Raw genomic sequence first — 8,316 nt, forward strand, 5'->3', positions numbered from 1 at the left:
CTGTAAAGGGACAACTTTTCATACACTATTGCCCCAACAGTGCTTCTTGTTCCTTTGCCCCGCCCCTCAAACACCTAGAGTCCATCACTGTCTCTAAGTGTTCTTGTGACTTCACAAACTCTTTCCTAGTAACGTTAATGTCTCCAAAGTTACTGACAAATTCTAACAGCTTTATCCTGATGGGCTTAGCAGGACGCTTAACAGAGTGCCACCAGTTAATTCAACACCTGTTGAAACGTGTCACTGACTCTGAGCAACAGACAAAAACAGAGATAGAAAGTGGCCGTGTTTACTACACCTACTCGCTGAGTCTTATCAATTCTGGAACTTTAAAAAATGACGTCTATGGTTTTCACTTAGTGTGAAAGACCACAACCCACTGACCTGCAAAATCTCCAGGACCCATACTTTTGGAAACACTTCTTAAAGTTTAGAAAGGCATGCTATATGTATTAGCTAGCTAAAATACATTTGCAAAAGCCAAAATCTAAGTGGTGAAAAGTGGCAAAAAAAAGGGGGTTAAAGTGGCAATAAAACTAAGTTATAGGTGGCAAAAATGGTCAAAAAGCAACAAAAAAGTGGCAAAAAATGGGTGAAAAGTGGCAAAAATGGAGAGAAAAAGTGGCAACAAGGGTGGAAAGAGGAAAAAATGGGTGGGAAGTGATAAAAACATCAATTAAGGTGGCAAAAATGGTCAAAAAGCAAAAGTGTGGCATAAATGGCTGAAAAGGGGCAAAACAGGCTTAAAATGGCAAAAAACTGGGTGAAAAGTGGCAAAAAAAAAGTTATAGGTGGCAAAAGTGTTTAAAAAGCGGAACAAAATGTAGCAAAAAGTATGTTAAAAGTCACTAAAATGGGCATAAAACAGCAAAAAGATAGGAAAAATCGGGAAAAATAGCAACAAAGAGTGGCAGAAATGGTTAAAAAAATGGAAAAAAAAGGCAAAGCGCAGCATTAATGGGGAAAAATGGCAGAAAAAAGGGGAAAACTGCAAATAGCAAAAAGCAGGATTAAAGTGGATTAAGATGGCAAAAGAAGGGGCAAAAATGGACCAAAAGCAGCAAAAAAGGATTAAAAGTGGTAAAAGAAATTGCAATAAAAATGTAAAGACAGAAATACATGTTGACAACTAAAGCCTACTGTAGAAGTGTGGGAAACACACTGATTAATGTGACTTGCTGTGAATAATTTCTGAGGTCACAGTTTCCTTTTTTAAGGTTTTCTAGGGGAGTAATATTTCAAATCATGAGATAAAAGAGCTGCATGTGGCTCAAGAGCCACACGTTGGGTATCACTGCTCTAAGGTTTGATTTAAGGGATGCATGATATTACTATTAAAACTGGCTCTTGGCAGGTATGGCAATTTCTACTCATATGTATGGCCGATGTTTTGAGTGTGCCAAAATGTTGGTGTAGTTTTAATCAGAACTAACAGACCTACCATAGTGGAGATTTGCGTTGCTTTTCACCTTCTCCTGTTAAAATTTACAGAGTTTTGAAGGACTGAAGTTTTTGGTCTGAGCTTGTTTGATTTTAGCACCTGAGAAGAAAGCGTGCCTTTATTTTATTTAAACATAGACTGTCTCAGTGAAGCACCCTGCTCTTAAGCCTCTCATTTTACCAGGGTAATTAGCATCTATATGAAAGTATAAGCTGAATAAAAAGTGGGTCACATTTGTATTACTCTACTGTTTATGGCTCACTGTCAGTCAGCATGTCATTACAGTGCTGTTTGTAGCTCTTTAAAGGTGTAGCTGCTACTGCTAAAATTATATTTAATGTACCAGGGCTGCAGCAGCACTGAAAGGCCCTCACACCCTGATGGAGTGTATGACAACTGTTAGTGTGATGATCCCTCTGGGTGTTGGTTAACCATGCAGTGTGCAACAGAGAGATAAGTAGAGCCTCACAGGACTGTTATTAAATCAAAATAATGAATTTGTTGCACTTTGTATATGAAGTAGTGCTGGCTGTCAACAGTAGGTGGCAGAGTGACAAAGTAAGTTGCTAATATATAGATGTGATCCGGGTAGGACTGACATTTATCATAAAATTCAAAGAAAACTGGACAATATATATGTCAGAGGTTTTAATGGAATCTAGGTGAGACCACAGCAAAACCATGAAAATCAGAGCTTGAGAATTTCACCACAGTAAGAGGAGTAAACAGATGTGTGATTTCCTGTCGCCAGTAGAGGGCCCTATCATGAGATGTTTGCATCTGGGTGTGTTTAGTGTGATGCTGTTGTCTTGGCAGAATAATGTAGAAGATAAGAATAATGTGTACAAAAGTTACGACAGGTTAAAGTCATTTGGCACCATGGAAAAACGCCTTATTTTGAAAATGAGATCAAGCTGGGGGACTTCCTGTTGGAATCTGGGTATGGGCCCAAGAGGCAGAACAAAAAACATAAGTCTAGGTTGAATGGTGTACAGGGGCTGAATGTTTAAAGACCCTGTAAAGTGAAAATGAATCTGTATTTAGGTATTTGTATGACTGATCACTGTGTTATGAACCTCCAGGTCAAATTTCAGTCAAATAAAACATCTCTAAGTTTATAAAATTAAGCTTCAAAACCATGAAAAATGAGGCAGTAAAAGCTTCACCAGGAGGGTGTGGGCGTGTCTGTTGAACGAGCTGAAGCCCCGCCCACCCCAGAGAAATACGATCCTCTCAGGTTTTAAAAAGTTTTTAAAACTGTACTGAGTTAAACTGCTATGTGAATTTATATTGTAGTGTTAGAGGGGTGGGCTCATGACATCATGAGCTCACATATTTGCCCCGCCCACATGAAACCAAGCCAGGAAAGAGGTGAAAAACAGTAAAAATCCAGAATTTATTCACATGTAGATGTCAGTGTTTATAGCAACCATATTCCAACATATCTAGTTTGTTGAGACAAAAACTTTGGATTTCACTTTACAGGGTCTTTAAAGGGAAAAATAAAAAGAATCAGAGGAGCAAATGTTCATTGGCAGAAGGGGGCGCTGTGTGATGCTGTAATTTTGATGCATGGATGTATTCAGTGTCAGTGTGTGATAATCCCTCTACTGCAGTGATGACCGAAATAAGCACTAAAAAGTTATATGGGTGACACAGATGGCCCAGTGGTTTAAGATGACCCATGTACACAACAAGCCCAGGTTTGAATCTGGCCTGTGGAGCTTCCCCCACCTCTTTCATCCCTGTTTCCAATTCTGTCCACTGTCCTCTGCTGTCATAAAAGGCAAAGAAAGCCCAAAAATAAATGGAAAAAAAGTTATATGGCATTATTAGTGTGTTTTCACTGCAAATCAACATACAAAAAGTAATCTAAATTTGGGCCCAATTGTAGCCCCACCCATGCTGAAAACTTCACACAACTTAATATCTTGACTTGTCTACAATGAGAAAAAAAAAAAAAAAAAAAAAAAAAAACTGGAGTCAATCCGATAAAATCCCCCTGACAACCATGTTAAAATGTGCAGGCTGTCCATCTGCACAATGCACTTGCACTAAACCACAAGAATACATACATTTCCACCTGGAGACATTTTTTCTGGAAATTGGTGGTATAGTGATTTATTTGCCAAAATAATAATGGAAAGAGACCAAAAAAAAAAAAAAAAAAAAATCAACTTTTGGTGCTTGGGGCCCAAGATATACAGTGCTTAACAAATGTATTAGACCCCCTGTCATATTTGTCTCAGAGACCATCCAGCATCATGAAGTGCTTTAATGCAGACTTTCATTTTCAGTGAGCTCTCCACGTTTTACCATTTTGAACAGGAATGAGGAATTTCAAACTGAATTCACCCAAATTTGAGCCGGCTCATTTAGAAGTCAGAGATTAATCAAGCATAACATTCAACCACTAAAACTATTTTTTCTGATCAGGAATGCAAGTAAATAACTATAATTTGACATATTAATCAAGAAATAATAATGTGCTTTACTATTTTTTTAGTTTTTTTGTAAATCAATATATTTGAAAATTCATGGACGACAATAATAATTATATTTTAGCATTAAAAATATCATTTGGGTTAAAGAGCTTCTACATATTGGTGTATTGACCATTGCAGAAACATAAAAAAATGATTTTGGTAATTACCAATGCTGTTAATTTAGGGCAGCTGTGGCATAAATCTTACTTTGGTTAGGGTTAGAGTGGTCTAATAAATTTGTTAAGCACTGTACATGTAAACCAAAGAACTAACCTCATTACTGAATGCTCAAACTGGAAAATAATCAATCACTAATGTTAGAATCAAATGTCTTCCATCTTGATTCAAGTCAAGGGCTAAGGTAGGTCAAGTCAAGCTTTATTTATAAAGCACTTAGTATACACAGGGAAAGGAAATGTAAGGTGCCTCACACTCAATCACTCAGTCTTTCTTTGTATAGCTTCAATTCATTATAAATTCTATCCTGAGACCAAAGGAGTTAGACTGCAGTCTTTGCTATTTGCAATGAGATGATGATAGCATCTACAAAGCAGCATGTATGAACCTACCACAGTGCTTCACCTTACAAGGCAAAACATTGAGTTTGGGGAGTTTGAAGCTGAACCATGTCAGATAACCTAATGATGTGCATCCCTGACCCCTGAAATTAAACCTACTCCACATCTGTTTTGTTCCCACCCACAGCACCTGCCCTGGCTTCCTAGATCCATCTCTGTAGCAGAGCACGGCATTGACCAGCTGGAGACAAGAGATCACAAGATCCTAGGAGAACTATAGGAGAACCAAAAGAGAACTATAAGTCTGTGCAGGAATCGGGAGATCACTCTAGGAGAGTTGAGTCAAACATAAGAATAAAATAAGGCAGCAAGTTACTTCTCCTCTCTGAGGTTGATAAGCTGTTCACCTTAGTATCATCTTGTTATGCTTTTACCTTGGGTGAGTGCATTAGACTGGGTATAAAAGGAACATTTTAGAGAGGCAGAGTCTCTCAGAAGTAAAGATGGGAAGAGGTTCAACAAAACTGTGAAAAACTCTTTTAAAACTGTGGAACAATTTCTGAAAAATGCTCCTCAACGTAAAATTGCAAATACTTTAAATATGCCTCCACCAACAGTCCACAATATCATTGAAAGGTTCAGAAAATCTGGAGAGATTTCTGTAGACAAGGGACAAGGTCAAAGGTCAATATTGGATGCTAGGGATCCTCAGACCCTCAGGGGCAACTGCATTAAAAACAGGCATGATTCTGTAACAGGAAATCACTGCATGGGCTCAGAAACACTTCCAGAAATCATTGTCTGTCAACACAGTTGGCCATGTCATCCACAAACACAAGTTAGAGCTTTATCATGCAAAGAAGAAGCCATGTGTGTGCAGTCCAGTCTTCTCCAGGCCAAAGCTCATTTAACAAGGACTGAGGCAAAATGGAAAACTGTTCTGTGGTCAGATAAATCAACTGGAAATTCTTTTGGGGGACCACAGATGTCGTGTCCTGCAGACTAAAGAGGAAAGGTGACCACCCAGCTTGTTATCCTGGCACAGTTCTAAAGCCTGCATCTCTGATTGTATGGGGTTGCATTAGTGCCTATGGCATGGGCTGCTTATGCATCTGGACAGGTACTATCAATGCTGAAAGTAAAAGGACGTTTTAGAGCAAAATATGCTCCCATCCTGACAACGTCTCTGTCAGGGAAGGCAATACTAAACCACATACCTCATCTATCACAACAGCTTGGCTCCCGTTTTTAAAAGAGGGGATGCTACACAATGGTAAACACAAGTCTGTCCCTACTTTTTGGGACGTGTTGCTGCCATCAAATTCAAAATGTGTGGATATTTTCATGAAATGTTAAAACGTCTCAGCATCAACATCTCATATGTCGTTTTTCTTCTATTGTTAATGAAATATGAGTTCATGAGATTTGACAATCATTGCATTCTGTTTGTATTTACATGTCACACAGCGTCCCAACTTTTTGGAGATTGAGGTTGTAGTTGTCAACTGGTGGATCTAGACCCTAAACATGCCACAAGACTTGCATTTGCACATAATAACTGTCCTCAGAGAGGTTTACATTTGTCAGCACTGAATGTAAATTAAGGAGCTCTAAGCAGAGATAAATCAATGTTATTATGGCCAATTAGAGTCATTTAAAATACAACTCAATTTGGTTGTTTCTCTTGTTATGTTGTGATAACAAAGTTGGTGTTTCCATGGTGATGTGTTAATTCTTTAGACATAACAGAGTTGAATAAATTGCATGCTTGTCCTTGCAGGACTTATTTCATGATGCACCTTTCCGCCAGGATAAGGTCCAAACTGAAACATAGTTCATTAAATAATTGAAAGGTTGGGGATATTCAGATATTTGGGTTGCAATTTCTCATTAAAATTGTGTTGGGTCCAGAGGATGGACCAGTGGAGAACCTTAGCAGGTGCACAACCTAATATTTGAATCAACAAAGCTGCTCTGTTGTTGTTGTCCTATCCTCTTCACGTTAACTTACTCCACAGCGATCTGAATGAATGCAGAACTTCCTGTAAAAAGCTGCAGCCAATGTCCAATCCCATCACCATAAAGTGATCAAAGAGCTTCACACCAGGCATGTTCCTCCTCTTCACAAAGTCGACGTTCCTGTTTAAGAATGCACAACATGTCCTGCATGCAGCTCCTCTACTGTAGCTGTCACTTCTTTAATTGATTTGCTAGGAGCTCCCCACCCCCCTTTCAGCTCCCCGTCCCCCCTGCACATGAAATACTTCAGGAATAATCTTAATAATGAGATCAGGAGCGCAAAGTAGCACACAGACTTTATGTGAAGATTGTGGTGTGGAGTGAGCGCTCTCCTTTCTAATCAACAAGCAGTGTTAGTGTGCAGAGAGGGGTAGTTACCTCACACAAGCCCCTCAGTGTTCCTCCAAGCCGCCGCACAGTTAAAGTCCAAATATTTCCAGTAACTCGGTCTGTGCCTGCTTCTCTCCGTCCATTAGTTCACCCTGCTGAACTAAGAGCTGGCTCTATCTGCTCTTATTATCTCTGCTCCCGTCTCCTCTCTGTGAATCCTCTCAGCGCTCTCTCTCTTTCCCTCTAAGTCCCTCCCTCTCTCAGCCTCTCTCTCTCTAATACATCCAATGACCCCCCCCCCCCCATCTCCCTCTCTCTCTTTCCCTCACTGTACTTCCATCAAATCCTCTGCTTTATTCACTCTCAAGGTTTTTCATTAAAAGTCAGATTTGCTGAAGTGCAAAAAAAGGAGCATGTTTAAAATGTGGAATAATTTAAATTAGGGCTGTCAAATGATTTATAGTTTTAATCACAGTTCATCCCTGTGTTTCTATAGGAAGTTGTGATTAATTGGATTTTTAGCCAAATGTTAAAATATTGCTTTATTTTGAATTTCATATCACAAGTTCAGTGATTGAATTCTTCTCAGTGTCTTTGTTGTGAACCAAATGAAAGAGATATATCTTATGATAATAACTTGTGCGTAGTGTTACATATTGAGAAATATGCAGGAGTGCATGTACAAAATGACTCACTGAAATCTAGAGCAGTGATACTCAACGTGTGGCTCTGGAGCCACATGTGGCTCTTTTGTGACTATCTGTGGCTCTTTTAGGTCCTAATTTTAAATGTTTTTCCCAAATAACTTTGTTTTCCCCTTTCACATTTTTTTTTTTGCCACTTTTCATCCATTTAAGCTACGTTCTGTCATTAAATACCACTTTTTTTCCTACTTTTTGCCCATTTTGGGCACTTCTTTTTGCCACTTTTTCCCCCATTTTTTCCCATTTTTGCCCTTTTTCACCATTTCTTTTGTCACTTTTCACCCATTTAAGCTGCCTTTAGCCATTAAATACCACTAGTTTCCTATTTTCTTGCCCATGTTTGCCTTTTCTTTTTAGCATTTTTCCCCTTTTTTCCCCTTTTCACCATCTTTTTTTGCCATTTTTCACCCATTTAAGCTGCCTTTTTCCATTAAATACCACTAGTTTCCTATTTTCTTGCCATTTTTGTGACTTCCTTTAGCCACTATTATCCTATTTTTGCCCTTTTCACCATTTTTTGCCCATTAAAGCATCCTTTTGCCATTAAATACCACTTGTTTGCTATTTTTTACCCATTTTTGCCAGTCTTGACTGCTTTTTGCCCATTTTAGTCACTTTTAACTCTCTTTTTTTCCCACATTTTTGCCACTTTCAGACCATTTTTTGCCACCTGTAACTCATTTTTTTGTAACTTCTCACTTATTTTTGCCATTTTCTGACTCTTTCTCCACTTTTTTTTTTTTTACACATTTTCGCCCCTTCTCATCAATTTTTGCTGCTTTTTGACCACTTTTGCCATATTTAACTTATTTTTATTG

At 38.6% G+C, this 8,316-nt stretch overlaps 1 protein-coding gene across 1 annotated transcript in view; it reads right to left on the reverse strand.

Annotated features, from left to right (window-relative positions):
• Positions 1-6,971, reverse strand: part of LOC121520147 (cadherin-12-like) — a 109,797-nt gene extending 102,826 nt beyond the window's left edge. The window contains exon 1 of the mRNA XM_041803464.1: positions 6,843-6,971. The gene's annotated coding sequence lies outside the window, so the exon portion shown is untranslated. The remainder of the gene's footprint in view (positions 1-6,842) is intronic.
• Between the last annotated feature and the right edge of the window lie 1,345 nt (positions 6,972-8,316).

This window comes from Cheilinus undulatus, linkage group 13 (assembly GCF_018320785.1).
Source record: "Cheilinus undulatus linkage group 13, ASM1832078v1, whole genome shotgun sequence".
Taxonomy (NCBI): domain Eukaryota; kingdom Metazoa; phylum Chordata; class Actinopteri; order Labriformes; family Labridae; genus Cheilinus; species Cheilinus undulatus.